The sequence below is a fragment of the Phacochoerus africanus genome, chromosome 2 (genome assembly GCF_016906955.1).
Source record: "Phacochoerus africanus isolate WHEZ1 chromosome 2, ROS_Pafr_v1, whole genome shotgun sequence".
In the NCBI taxonomy this organism is placed as follows: domain Eukaryota; kingdom Metazoa; phylum Chordata; class Mammalia; order Artiodactyla; family Suidae; genus Phacochoerus; species Phacochoerus africanus.
In genome coordinates, this window is record NC_062545.1 from 228,754,287 (window position 1) to 228,770,157 (window position 15,871).

A 15,871-nucleotide genomic window follows, 5' to 3' on the forward strand; every position below is an offset into this window, starting at 1 on the left:
GCCAAAAACAATCCAATCAAATTAGAAAAAATGTCTTACTGCTTTGTAATTTGGTGGTCATGTTCACTTAGTTTGTCAGAATAATCTATAGCTTATGTTGGAACAAAATTCAGAGTGTTTTGTGACTATAATATACATAAGTTTGATAATTAAAAAGCAACTATGTTATATCAAAACATGGGTCATTGTATTTATATGGACTCCTTTATAGACATCCTACTCATTGTCATAATAACTGAGGCTGTCATGACCATGGTCTGTGCCTCACATGAAGCCCTAAACAATTCTGACAGGCTGCAGCTCATTAAGGGACAGTCATTTTGTTGAAATGTCTATCAGCTCGCAGGGATGCACCAAGATGAATAGGCCCAAAACAATAAGCCCATTTGTTAGAGCAGTAGCTTCTCTAATACATGATGAGACAATCAAGCCAAGCTGCCTTAGGCACAAAGACATAATTAATCAAATGGACAAATGGTTCAAAAATTGCTCTAGTATATTCTGTAGTGGACAGAGGTTTCCATGGAAACATTGGCGTTTGCATCACAGTTAATGACCATTCTGTACAATGAAGTCTCCCCCTTTGCACACACTTCTTCACTCCCTCTCCACTAAGCCTGCTCTCCCCACTTCTCCAACCATTAAAAAACACAACCTGGAGAAAAACAAACAAAATAGGGAGAAGGAGAAAGCATAAAAGAAAACCCTGAATATCTGATTTCCCTATAAGAAAATCTCATAGTTCTATTAACAGTATTTATGAAACAGTAAATTTTTTTTGTTTTCAATACTTTAAAAATACATAGCAAAATTTCCAATATTTGTGAAACCAACCTTAAATTGTGACTTTTCATGCTATTAAATAATTACAGTGACTTCAAGGAAGTATTTACAAATACAAATTAGGTTGCTATAATGATTTAAAATGTATTTGAAAAATATTTCAATTGTAAAGTGTCTCAAATGTTAAGTGAAAATTTAGTGAAGCCTTGTGATAAAGGAAAGACTAAATTTATCTTCAGTCTCTAGAAAAGGATACATAAATATTTCTTCAGTAGACTGCTTTTTACCTTGAGTTCTAAAGCATCACTGATTAATATTTAATCAAGTTAAGGCGATCCCTACTTTGGCACCGAATAAAACATATTCCCCATAGGTAACTGAATCTGTCCTTTAAAGGTAGTTTTCTTGCTACTATATGATGGCTTTTGAGTTGTAATCATTGTTCTCCACCCTCCCCACCACAAAATGTGTATTCCCTCCAATGATAAGAAGGACACCTTTTCAAAGGTGTCCTGATACACAATATATGCTCCATTTTGGTAGTTTAAGAACCAAAATGGCTAAGTTTTATGCCTATTCGGCAGTCTTACGTAGTACTTGAAATGAATTTGATTCTTTGGAAAAGATATGGCAGGAAAGTTTATTGAAATATTTATTTGGGTTTTTCCGACTCATTGAATTTTTCCCTTTTCACTTTTTCTAAAAAGCAAACAAACAAACAAACACCCCAAAACTTTTATGCCTTTGTAGAGGTAGCTGGATTGCTTTGTAGTGGCCATTGATGACGTGTTTCCTTACTGGTTTTTAAATCTTTATTTTTAAAAGCCTGTGTCAACGGAGTCTTTTGCTGGTGGAAACATGAGAAGGAGAGATTTCTGAGGCTTTGGAGTGAGTTAGGCTGGGGAACAAATGCAGCAAGAGAGTGGTATTTTTTGAAAGTGGTAAGGAGGGGAAGGTCTGCTAGTCCCGAAAAAAATGAAGGGCCCAGACCACTACTCTGGCTGTGAGAGAGTTTTATGTGTCAACTTCACTGAACTAAGCAATGTCTAGAGAGCTGTTAAGGACATTATTTGTGAGTGTGTCTGTGAGGGTGTTTCTGGAAGAGATTAACATTTGAATTGGTAGGCTGAGTAAAGGATATCATCCTCATCAATGCAGTGGGCATCATCTAAGCTAGGGAGTGTCTGAATAGAACAAAAAGGGAGAGGAAGGCCAAGTTTGTCCTCTTTGCTTAAACTGAGAAATCATCTTTCTTTTCCTGCCCTTAGACATTAGCACTCTGGGGTTCTCAGTCCTTTGGATTTGGACTGAATTTCAACCACTGGCTGTCCTGATTTTCAAGCTTGCAGATAGCAGGTTATAAAACTTTTCATTTGACTCTTCCTCGTTTTTTTTTTTTTTTTTTTAATGAGAAGTCTGCTTATAATTCTTTGTTCCTCTGCAGGAAAGGTGTTCACCAATTCCTGGGTTCCCTCAATATTTTCTCTTTATCTTCAGTTTTCAGCATTTTTATTATAATTTGTTTGTATTGTTTTGAGTTTTTATTCTGCTGCTGTTCTCTAAAATTCCTGGTCCTGTGGCTTGGTATCCATCATTAATTGCAAAAGTTCTCATCCATTATTTCTGCAAATATTCTCTTTGCTCCCTTCTTTTGTTCTTTTCTTTTTGATACTCCAATTATATGCATGTTGTAGCTTTTGATATTGCTCTGTAGTTCTTAGATATTCTGTTCTATGCTTTCTTTTTCTTCTGCACTTCAACTTGAGAAGTTTCCATTTACTTACATTCAATCTCACTGATTTTTTTTCCTCAGCCATGTCAATCTACTGATGTGCCCATCAAAGTCATTTTCATTTCAAATACTGTTTTTTTTTTTTAGTCAGTTCCTTTTTCTTCCTTTTCTTTTCTTTCTTTTTTTCTTTTTAGGGCTATACCTGAGGCATATGGAAGTACCACCGCTAGGGGTTGAATTAGAGCTGCAGCTGCCAGCCTACACCACAGCCACAGCAATGTCTGTGACGCACACCACTTCATGGCAATGCCAGATTCTTAACCCACTGAGTGAGGCCAGGGATCTAGCCTATATCCTCATGGATACTAGTTGGGTCTTTGTAACCAGCTAAACCACAACAGGAACTCCCTTCTTTTAATTTTCTTAAATTTCCTCATCTCAGCTAGGATTCCATCTGTTTTCCTGTGTTGTCTACTTTTCCCTAGAAAATCTCTATCATATTAGCCATTGTTACTTAAAATTTCTGTGAGATAATTCCAGCATCTTTTTTATATCTGGTTCTGGTGCTTGTTATCTCTTTAGATGGTACTTATTTCTGGATTTTGGCATGCTTTGTAAATTTTGTTGAGATTAGACATATTGTATAGGGTAATAGCTACTGAGGTAAATAGGCCATCAGTAAGAGATTTATGTTAATCTGGCTAAGGGGTACATTTAATATTTATTTTATCCATAGGCACCAGAGGCTTTGACTTACTCTGGTCATCTTCCCCCGCCTCCCTTGGCTTTCAGTTTCCCTGTCTACTGTTCTTTAGATAGAGTCTGTGTCTTGCAGTTTTGAAGCTTTAAATTCATTATTTCTGGAAATTTGTTAGTGTTGTGACAGGTTACAGAAAAAAGGGCCTGTCTTAACCTTCAGATTAAGTCTCAGTCTTTTAATGTACCTATGTCTCAGGGGTTTGGCCTATGAGGTATTTCTACTCTTTCTCCAGGGGTAAAGTTTTATTTCTTTTGGCCCTCAATTTCCTGTCCGGTGGCCCCAGTGTTTTCAGAATATTTCCTTGAATCCCTCTTCCATCATAACTGTGGCTTTTTTTTCCCCTTTAAGTGACATAGGATCAAGCCAGAGTAAGATGGATTTCCAATCTCCAAGCTGAGATAAATTCCTGGAACTGCCTTCTGGTAATGCCCTTTATCCTGGAGATTAGGTTTTTATTTAGAGAGAGGGGTCTGGGAGGGTTTTACAATGGCTGTCTTTTTTCTTCTCTTTGTCATGGCCACATAAGAGCTTTCTCAGATCTTCCAGTGAAAACCTGTTGGTATTCCTGGAAGAAAAGCCATGAATGGTGGGGGTCCCCTCTGCAGCCTCTGGCAATTCCTAATTCTTACTGGATAGATGATCCCTGACTGGCAGTTTCTGCTTCAAGTAAGCAAATATCAAGTATTTTATCTCTCTGGACTTTGTGAATACAGTCTGTCCTATGAACTTAGATCTCTGATAGGTCTAAGAAAGTCATGATTTTTCCTTTTGTCTAGTTCTTTTCTTATTGTAAGGGTAATGATTTCCAACCACTTTGCCTGTTCGGCTGAAACCTCAAGTCCTCAGCTTTGTATTTGCATATTTGTTTTATTTTTGAGTTAAAATACTACTATTATTTGTTTTATCACTCAAATTATTTCACCTTTGGTTATTGAGAGCTTCTTTTTCCTTTTGACATGCACTCCTGTCTTTCTCCATCAGTGAGATATCTGCAATTTATTTATTTGTTCAAGCCAAGTATTTACATAAAATAGTTTAATAATATTTTCCATACATGTGGAAAACAAGTTTACCAACTATAGTATTTCTTTACAGTTTCTTGTGTTTTAAGTCTTATGATCCAGTCAAAACACTTTCGCAGAGTTACTTAGGTTGGCTTTTTCTTCCTCACTCACTTCAGTTGTTTATTTCACTCATCTGTAGGTTCCTTAGTCACAGTCTACATTCCGTCTTGGGTGATTTCTAGAGACCTATCTTCTAGATTCTTTCCTTGGCTATTCCCAGTTTTCTATTAGGCCAGTTGAAGACATTTTTACAGATCTGTCACTGTGTTTTGGGTTGTGTTTCAATTTGAATCTTTTTTATAATTTCCATATGTTTGCTGAATTTGACCAGCTATCTTGCATGCTGTCTATTTTTTCCCTTGGAGATTTTTACATTTTAATCATAGATATTTTAAATTCCCTCTCAGATACTCTTGGAAGTAAGAGTTTGGATCTAATGATTGATTGGTTTCTTTTGTGCTTTTTTTTCCTTGCCATTTTATATGCTTCCTAATTTACTCCTGGAAGATAAATGTCTTGTGTGGGACAGAAGAGATTAAGGTAAATAGTTTCTATGCTTGGAAATAGGCATAGTTTTCTTCCTGCTAGGACTTTGGGGGGAAGAAATTCAGTTAACCTATTAAAACCTGGTTTTCAGGTTTACTGTTGCTATGCTTACTCTCAGTGTGTCATAAGTCTCATATTCTTCTGGTTGATATTTTGCATTTAGTGTGAGGGCATTCAGAGGGCTTTTTATTTCAATGGCTGTTCCTTGCTAATCTTTTGGTTTTACCTCTACACTGGGCCTCGGTGAAGATTTATCTTCTACAAATTGTTACTTAATGTTTCATTTCATGGTATACATGCTCTGGGAAGAGTTTGGGGCAGGCATGGTTGTTCTCTACTAAGTTTTCGTCTTAGGCTCTATGTTAGTTCGCAGTCCCATGGCTTGCTTTGTAATTCAAAATATAATACATTTTTATGTCCTTCCTCCAGGGTCTAAAGTTTCTTTTTTTCCTGCTTCCTTCTCCTAGCAGCAATGGGTTATCACTAGAACTCTAAGAGTGATGTGGGTGTTCATCTTTCCCCTCACATAGGAGAAGGTTTTTGGTTTTGTAAGAAAGGTAGGGAAGAAATATCTAAATTGAGATTTAAGACTCTCTCCCAGCATCTGCTGTTTCCCTTTCTCAGTTCTTCATCACAAGGGAGACTTTTCCTGAAATCTGCCAGAATTTTGTGAGCCCTCATTTGGCAGACTCCTCCAGTATTTGCACTTCCCAGGGCCTTCACCCTCTGCCAGTACACATTCAGTCTCCACTGATTTGGCTACAACCTCAAGTTAACCCTTCTTGTTGTCCAGCTGTGCCCTGTGTCAGTAAGCCCTTGCTCACAGTGTGTTTTCCTACAAGTTCCAGTCTTTTTTCAGATTTTTGTGTCAGCTCCCTCCAATGGGTTCAAGAAAAGTTGCGAACTTGCTATTGTGTGTATGTCTCTTTATATCACTGTGAATTTTGAACCATGCAAATGTATTATATATTCACAGATTTTTAAAAGAAAAGCAAGACAATGTGGTACCTACTCAAAACTCTTACATGTGAGAAGCAGTCGCTTAAAAAGGTATGGTAATAGGTCTTGATAGATTATTAATATATGTGACTTTATGCTTAACTGTATAGGAAAAGCTGATATTAAAATTCCCCATGATTGAGTTTAAAACCTCACTTTTGCTAAAAATAAAAACAAATAATCACAACAAATAATCAGTGGAAAACATATTTAGATTAAAAATGATGCAATGATACAATTGTTTCCATATGCTAATGGAATTTTATGATGCTCTTTGCTTTCGATATTTGAATTAAGCTGCACTTCTGTACCGAAACTTCATTTTTATTTATGACACAGTTATGCACTAATAGCCTTCCTGCCTTTGGTAGTAATCTTATTTGCCTGGCCATATAAATTGTTCTGTTTATATTTGATTTTTATTACTATGAACATTCTTTCATTGAACTTTGTAACCATTTTATTCATAACAAACTTCCCTTCCTTCTAGGAATTTATTCTTCTCTATATACATTCATATACACAGGTGATGCTTTTATTGAAACCAGTTCATTTGTATGTGTACATATATTATTTATATATATATGTATAATATTTTGCATATTTTTATATTTGTGATGCATTTTAGCCACCCTAACATGACTATATATTATGTATATATATGTACATGTATATACTTATATATCCTTTAGTAAAATTTATCATGTGTACAACCTCACTTTAGGTGCTGGTAATTTGGCAGATTTATTTTACAAATGAAAATGAAAAATAAACAAAGCTAGACATAAAGGAAGTGCTTTGTTCCTCTCTTATAAATTTGATTGCTTGAGAGCTAAAATGAGAATGCAAACATTTGATGAATAAACATTTTTGCAGTTTCCCTCTTTTTAGGGAACCAGATGACATGTATCCTGATCACCTTCTGTCTTAGACTAATGTATTTAATTTTGAATAATATACATTTTGTTAGCATTGCAATATCCAGAATACTGTTTTTTTCCTGAAAGAAACAAATAAATGCATAGGATACAATGATAAGTAGCCCCTCCTTACCAAAGCTTACAATCAAATAGCAACATCCTGTGAATTAGACCTGTTTGTGATTCCTTATAATTTTCTGACTTCTAAAATTGCCCAGAGAGCAATATTTTCAATGAGCTGAAGAAGTATGTACTTAGAAGAATATACTTAAATAAGTTAAAGAGTTGGCGAAATCAGCATTACTGTCATTAAGAAGGTAAGCCTGAAAGTCAGAGAATATTGCCTGACCACAATGGAATTAAATAGAAATGTATATAGATATCTGAAAATTCCAACTATTTGAGAATTAAGCAAAACCTTTTACGTAATTGAGAAAGAAAAGTTAAGAAGAAATCATAGGGTGTATTAGAAAATATTCTGAACTGAATGAATATGAAAACTTGCCACATGAAAATATGTGAGATGTAGCTAAAACAGTCTTCACAGGGAAATGTATAGCTTTTAAATATTTATATTATAAAAGAAATATTCTAATGTTCTTGGATTTCTTGCACAAGGATTCCCTTTTCTCTACCTCCTTAACAAAACTTGTTATATCTTTTGTTTCTATGGATAGCCATTCTGACAGGTATGATGTCATATTGTGGTTTTGATTTGCATTTCCTTAATGATTAGTGATATTGAGCATCTTTTTATGTGCCTGTTGGCCATCTATGCCTTCTTTGGAAAAAAATGCCTATTCAGGTCCTCTGGCAATTTTTTAATTGGGTTGTTTGGTGTGTGTGTGTTTGTTTGTTTGTTTGTTTGTTTTGGTATTGAATTATAGGATCTTGGTATAGAGTTTCATATATTTTGGATATTAATCCCTTGTCAAACATTTTGTTTGCAAACATCTTCTCCCATTCAGTAGGCTGCCTTTTAATTTTCTTGATGGTTTCCTTCACTGTGCAAAAGCTTTTTAATTTAATTAGATCCCATTTGTTTATTTTTTCCCTTTTTTCCCCTTGCCTGTGGAGACAGATCAAAAAAATATATTGCAAGACCAATGTCAAAGAGCACAATGCCTATGATTTCCTCTAAAGGTTTTATAGTTTCAACTCTTACACTTAGGTCTTGCATTTTGAGTTTATTTGCATATATTCAGTGTGAGAAAATAATTCAAGTTCAATCTTTTACATGTAACTGTCCAAATTTCCCAGCACCACTTATTAAAGAGATTGTCTTTTCCCCATTGCCTCCTTTGTCATAGATCAAGTGATTATCTGTGTTTGGATTTATTTCTGGGTTCTCTATTCCATTGATCTATGTGTCTGTTTCTGTACCAGTGCCATTCTGTTTTAGTTACTGTGGCTTTCTAGCATAGTCTGAAGTCAGAGGGCATAATGCCTTCAGCTTTGTTCTTTTTAATCAAGATTGCTTTGGCTATTTGGGGTCATTTGTCATTCCATACAAATTTTAGGATTATTTGTTCTGTTATATGAAAAATGCCATGGGTATTTTGATAGGGATTGCATTCAATCTATAGATTTCTGTGGGTAATATGAATGTCTAACAGTATAAATTTTTCCAATCCATGAACATGGGATAGCTTTCCATTTATTTGTATTGTCCTCAGTTTCCTTCATCAGTATCTTATAGTTTTCAGATGCTCATTCTTGCCACTTCTATTTAATATAGTATTGGAAGTTCTAGTTACAGCAACCAGATAAGAAAAATAAGTAAAAGTCATCTAAATTGGACTAGAAAAAGTAGAACAACCACTATGTGTAGACATGTAAATACAGAAAATCCTAAAGTTTCCATCAAAAAAATTAGATAAATAAATTCAGTACATTTGCAGGATATAAGATTAATATACAGAAATCCATTGCAATTCTATACAGTAATATTGAACTATCAGAAAGAGAAATCATGAAAAAAATCCAATTTACAATCAAATCAAAAAGGATAAAATATCTAGGAATAAATTTAACCAAGGAGATGAAGACCTGTACTCTTTAAAATTCTTTATGAGAATTTTATTTTATACTTATCATTCCATCTAATGAAATACTAAAATCTAATATTTACATCCCAAGAGCTACTAATATTTTTAACATTGGTACCACAATAAAGTGTGGTGCTTTAATATTTTTAAAGGTAAATTGCAATGCTTAGCTCCACTCCCATTATATAAATAATTAGGATTTACTTAAAAGATATTGAATACATACAAATGTAAATTATATGTCTAGCAAAATTAAACTTACTAGAGACAGCCTGAGAGCAATAATTAAAAAAAATTTTAATATAAAAAAAGATTTTTTTTGTGATATTAACAGAAACCATATAGGAATGTGCTTTCCTTTTTCTATGGATTAATATTTCCAAAAGAGATTTCTTGCTTGACAATGGTTCTGGTACAAACTAAGATCTCCCATAAAACTGAGTATGTGGTCAAAGGACAACATATTACTAAATCATCAATAACACCATGTTTTTCTGGAATTTGGAGATATAAATATATATATATATTTTATATATATATAGTACTCTAAGCCATTTAGATTGGGCTTATTTTCTTGATACTGTGAAGACAATTTTTTTTTTGTCAGAGATTTTTATGTGTGAAGTAAACAGGGAATTATCTTTATAAAATGGGAGAAAATTGCAACTACTTTTCAAATGTAACCTTGACATTTTGAAAAGTACAGTAATGGATCTGTCCCCATGGAGACAAATATTTTACTCTTAATTTCTGCAACCAAAATTCTGCACATTATACTCAGCTCTGATCTGGTCTCTAGTCTGACTTGGGGGTTTGTATGATTACAAGGATATGTCCAAGCAAATAGTGAAGATTCTCAATGAATGTTTTCATTCCCCACCCTTCCAAGTGATACTGCATGTTAACATTTTCTGTTTAAACATTGTTGGGTTTTTCAAGAACAATATTTGTGTTTATTCAGTAAAATAAAAGATTTAGCAAAGAAGAAGAGTTTGTGAGAACTCAAAACAATCACAAGAGACTAAGAATTCGGTCCCATGACCTCACTGTCCCAGAAGTGAAGTCTATAGAAATAAATATCAATTACAAATATCCAGTTTATCTCTATTTTTTCCATGAAGAATGACAATGGAAGAAATGTTTAACTTTACAAAGATTCACATATTATGTCACTGATATGTGCCACTGTTTTCCCATTTTCTGCTAATATTAACTGAAATAATACATGCAACTGTGTTTTATCCAGTGCTTTAAATAAATTAGTAGTCCTATATGTGTTCAATTTTTTTTATTGGTACATATGTTCCCTTAATCCATTCAGTTTTTTCTTTATACTTTGAAAAGATATTAATTTTAAAATTCTCATTAATAAAAATCAGATCATGTTTATTATTCAAATACCCTTCTAAATCTCTAGACCAAAACCAAATCCTGTCAATGACTCTCATCTCTGTTCTATGTTCATTGGTAATTTCATATATGTAACTCATCAAAATTCTGCCTCTGTATGTGTGTGTCCATGTGTTGAGGTATAGAAGAAGTTAGATTTTTGTCATTATTATGCCAATATATTTAAGCATTATCTCTTTATATATATGTGGTTGTCTTTAAGCATTCTCTCTCTCTCTTTTTCTCTGTCTCTCTCTGTCTCTGTTTCTCTGTCTCTCTCTGTCTCTCTGTCTCTCTCTGTCTCTCTCTCTCTGTCTCTCTCTCTGTCTCTCTCTCTCTCTCTCTCTCTCTCTCTCTCTATATATATATATATATATATATATATATATACACATAGTTGTCTTTCTGAGTATCTGAGCACCTGGCCTTTTAAGGCAAAATGACAGAGTTAACCCAATCTACTTTGATAGTACTCAATTGAAGCATTTCAGAGTTTTGTTTTACTTAATTACTTTATATTTTTATTCCTCACATGAAATTATGCCTGTGTGCAACTTCATTTCAATAGTAGGTATATCAAACATCACAAACACAGTTCACTTACAAAAGAAAAACTTTATTGTAATTCATTTGATGCTTTAGTTTTTAACCTAATTTTTTCTCATGTAATTTTAATACCTAAAATTATATAATGCATTTGCTTGTTTGCTTATTTACAGCCTCTCTTATACATTAAATATAAGGTTTATATAGACCATGAACTTGTGTCTCTTTGCTGCCCTATCCTCACTCAAAACAGTACTTGGCACATACTGCACAATAAATACCTGTTGAATGAACAAAGACATGAAAGCATGATGAATATCTTTTTGTACTTCCTCAATCTTGCAGATGGCCAGAAATTTGTAACATCAGGTGCGACAGGATGGCTAGATTGGACTAGAGTTGAATATTTCAATTCCTCTAGTTCAGTTGGGTTCTGTTAAAAACTCAGATTAGGCTGTGGTTAAAGAGTTTGTTCTGAGGACAGACCTTGTTAAGAAGAACAGGATTCACTGATGTCTCCTTTCCCTCTCTTTCTGTCAAAAGCATGAGGGTTTTTTTTTTTTCCAGTAGTTCACTGTGAGACTTCAAGAGATAAAACTCACAAAAAGTGTGGGGTATCCCTATTACTCCTCCTGGAGTTTTCATCTCTCAGACCTGTCCACACTGAGCTTCCAGAAAGTCATCAATTATAGTGCATGTTCCCTACCTCAGTACTATTCCTGAAGAGTTTTCTGCTGGTAATTCTGGTTTGGTAATTGTGATTCTGTGTATTCACTGTCTCTCCAATTTGGGGTACCACATTTCCCCTTGCAACCTCACTCTTCTTACTGATCTAAGAAAAGTTGTTTATTCTTCAGTTTGTTCGTCTTTTTACAAGGATGTAACATAAAACACAGGGAGTATACTCTATAAAACATTGAATCACTATGTTGTGCACCTGAAATGTAATAATATAATTGTAAAAAAAATTTTGTCCAACTATATTAATTACAATAATATAATTGTAAAAAAATATTGTTGTCCAAACAAAAACTATTTTTGTCCAAGAAGATTCCCTCATGTTTTTTTACTAAAAGTTTTATAGTTACTATTTTCTCCTTTTAAATTCATGCTTCATCTTTCAAATTGGATCTTCATTTTTTCCTTCCCATTCATGGCTTCAGCTTCTTGACTGATTTTGCCTCCTTATAGGCAGCTCCTCCCTCAGTTACTTGCAGAAAGCCCCTTCTGGCTCAACCTTACACTTGGGAGTTTACACTTATATTTTCTAGTCCTCTTCACCTTTTTTTTTTTTTTGGTCTTTTTGCTATTTCTTTGGGCCGCTCCCGCGGCATATGGAGGTTCCCAGGCTAGGGGTCGAATCAGAGCTGTAGCCACCGGCCTACAACAGAGCCACAGCAACGCAGGATCCAAGCCGCATCTGCATCCTACACCGCAGCTCAGGGCAACGCCGGATCGTTAACCCACTGAGCAAGGGCAGGGACCGAACCCGCAACCTCATGGTTCCTAGTTGGATTTGTTAACCACTGCGCCACGACGGGAACTCCCCTCTTCACCATTTTTAACTCACAAGTAAGATTTGTACTGTTAAGAAAAAGGCACAAAACTGGGAGGCTGGGGTGACTGAGTTTGAGGTTTTCAGACAAAGAGAATTGGTCTGCCTGACTTTTCTATCATTACAAAGCCGTATTACAGAGAACTCAAAGATCTTATCTTATACACAGGGTAGAAGGCCTGAAGCATGTATATTCTGCTGTTCAGTTGTGTATTTCCTTTTCATAACAAGTGGAATCAGAACAATCAAGAAAGTGCATTTCACATATGACAGTCTGAAATTAAAAGTTTAAAAAATGGTGAGTTCCTGTCATGGCACAGTGGAAACAAATCTGACTAGGAAACATGAGGTTGTGGGTTCTATCCCTGGCCTCACTCAGTGGGTTAAGGATCCAGCATTGCAGTGAGTTGTAGTGAAAGTCATAGATGCGGCTTGGATCTGGCATTGCTGTGGCTCTGGCATAGGCCAGTAGCTGTACCTCCGATTAGACCCCCTAGCCTGGAAACTTCCATATGCTGTAGGTGCAGCCCTAAAAAACAGAAGACCCCCCCAAAAAAAAGGTATCTCTTGTAAGAAAGACAATAGTATATTAGTATGATCAGGGCAGTATTTTCATGTAGGATAGTTCTAGTCTCAAGTTGTAATAAAGTTGCATTTTGGAAGATGTCCATTTTTTTTTTTAACTTTTAAGTAACTCTCTCAAACCTTAAAATTATCTGATTATCTAACATCATTTTTGTTTTATTTTTCTTCTTCCAACTGTAATGCAATTCTCTAATTTTAAAGTCTTTTATGAAATAATTTTTATCTTCTTTATAACAATAGTTAGAGAAAAAGAAAATATGAATGATGTCCACAAAGTCTTATGATATGTATCAATAACTTAGAAGTATAAATTTTGTGAATAAAACTGAAACTTTGGTAAGCCAAAGCAAATATTTGCAAAGCAAAGAACACCTTCTGGGCCAGACAACTCCTCAGATATTATTCAAAGACAGGTCACAACAGAGGAAAAAAGAGAAATTTTGATTCTCTGAACACCTGGCTTCCACTGTTCTAGGGGAGCTGAAATGCAGAGAGCATCATTCAAGTTTAATTATTCCATGTTAGTTATTTTAACACTTTAAACATACAATCCCCAAACTGTCAACTCTACCTTGGATTAAAACGTAATTAAGATTTAAAGTGGAGTATTAAAAGCTGGAAAATTTACTAAACATATTTTTATCTATGCTCATGGATAAATTATGGTTTGTATGTGTGATAGCCACTGAACATCTGTAAAAATAATAAAGTAGATTTGTACATTCTGATATACAAAAAGTTATCTAAAAACATATCAATTTGTAAAGACATGAAATACTGTTTATGTGTTATAATGCCATTATTAGAGGCAAAAAATATTTTTATATACACACTGTATCAGAGTTCTCTAGGGAGACAGAAACAATAGGACATATAGAGAGGGAAAAATTTTAAGGAATTGTCTCACATGATTGTGGGGGAGTGGCAAGTCTGAAATCTACAAGGTAGGCTAGCAAGCTAGCAGCTCAGTTAGAAATTGACACATCAGCCTCCAGACATAATATCTTCTTCTTTGGGAAATCTCAGTTTTTTGTCTCAAAGCCTTCAATTGATTAGATGAGGCTCACCCACACTGTTGGAGGTAATCTCCTTTATTCAAAGTCAAGTGATTGTAGATTTAAATGCATCTACAAAATACCCTAACCCCAACTCCTAGTTTGACTAAATAATGGAGTACCAGAGCTAAGGCAAGTTCACACATAATTTAACCATCACAAGGAGGGAATTATACAAAGGAGTGAATACCAGGAGCTGGGAAGTCAGTGGGGTCCCCTTGGGTACATCACAAGTGTACAGTTTTGTGTATGTTTAAGTTTGTTTGTTTTTTGGCCACATCCTTGGCAGGCAGTAGCTCCGAGGGCAGGAATTGAACCCAAGTCACAGCAGTGACAACACTAAATCCATAACTGCTAGGCCACCCGGGAACTCCAGTTTAAGTTAGTTTTCACCAGGTAAGAAACATGTGGAATCCACTGATGGGCAACATCCTTTCTCAGATAATTTCTACTGAAAAATTAATGTATACTGCTTCTAGATAATAAACTGCTTCTAGATAATAAACTGGGCAGAAACTGGAAATCCATAAATCAATTCTTTTTTTCATTTTAACATTCAGATTTTGAATCAAATTGGAAGTAATCAACCTTCACACCACCATCTCTCAGGACAAGGTCAAAAGCATAAAAGTAACCAAAGAACGTTGTTGCATGCCACACCCCTCTCTCAAGGTTTTTATTCATTCTATGCCAAGAATGATTGGGGCATGTTTACATCTCTGTGCATGTGTGTAAGTGCTTATGACAAGAAAAGGAACTTGTGACACAGCAGCAGGTAAAATGATTCACAAAAGTTATGTTAGCCTAAAGTCAGAATCAATGAGGAAACCACAATTCCTCGTTCTTAGTCCAATGTCAGAGCCTGTAGCCCAAGGTCACAACACATGAGTAGGGCTGCAAGATCACAGAAAAGCCTTTTCTGAGATTAATAGCAGGGCTGAGCCAGAGATGACTGAAGGGCCACCCCCTGGCATACTCATTTATCAGGGATTTACTTGTGGGCTAATGATAGCAATAACAGTTTGTAACTGACAAACACAACTGGATATGTGCAGTGAGAAACTCTATATTTGAAGTTGGATTATCCTGGATCCATACAATTTCCTCTTCTATTGCTCTGGCTGTCATCACAGTTTCTGTCAGTAAGGTTTGTGCTTTTTACTTTATTTTTTAGGAAAGATTTCTTTTTTTTTGTAAAAATAAGAGGTAATACAATTGAAAATCATATTAAATTAACTTCACTTTTTCTGCATTCTTTAGAAAGATACTTTTCATATATATGTAATTTCTAGATTGCTATAATCATAGCAAAGATAGAATTAAATTTTTCACTTAAATCCTTACTGTTAACACTATTCTATGGTCTATATTTCCTAATTGTGTTTTTTTATTGTTTTTGTTATTATAAAAATATATTCTCAAAGAAAATGTATAAAATGCTGGTAAACAGAAGAAATTTTGGCATTTTTTATCTTAGTTACTATTAACAATATTTTTACTATAGTTACTGTTAACAATATTTTTCCTATGGTCTTTATGTTACAAATGCACACACACACATATAAATTTACATATCCATATATACACAAACAAGTATGCATTCACATACAATGAAATTTAGTTTTCCTTTCCTTTTTTTAAGTTAATACTGTTATTTCATTATTCATATTTTAAAAATATAATTTTAAATGGCTGAATATTTCTTTGAAAAGTTTTATTAAACCACTGATATTAGATATTTAAATATTTAAAAAATTTTCAGCCTATTAAACAGTACTGTGATGAAGACTTTATTATTATATATTTGTGATTATTCCTGGAAATAAATTATGAGGACTAAGATGCTGGGTCAAATAATGTGTATATTTGCTATGGCCTGCATGTTTGTG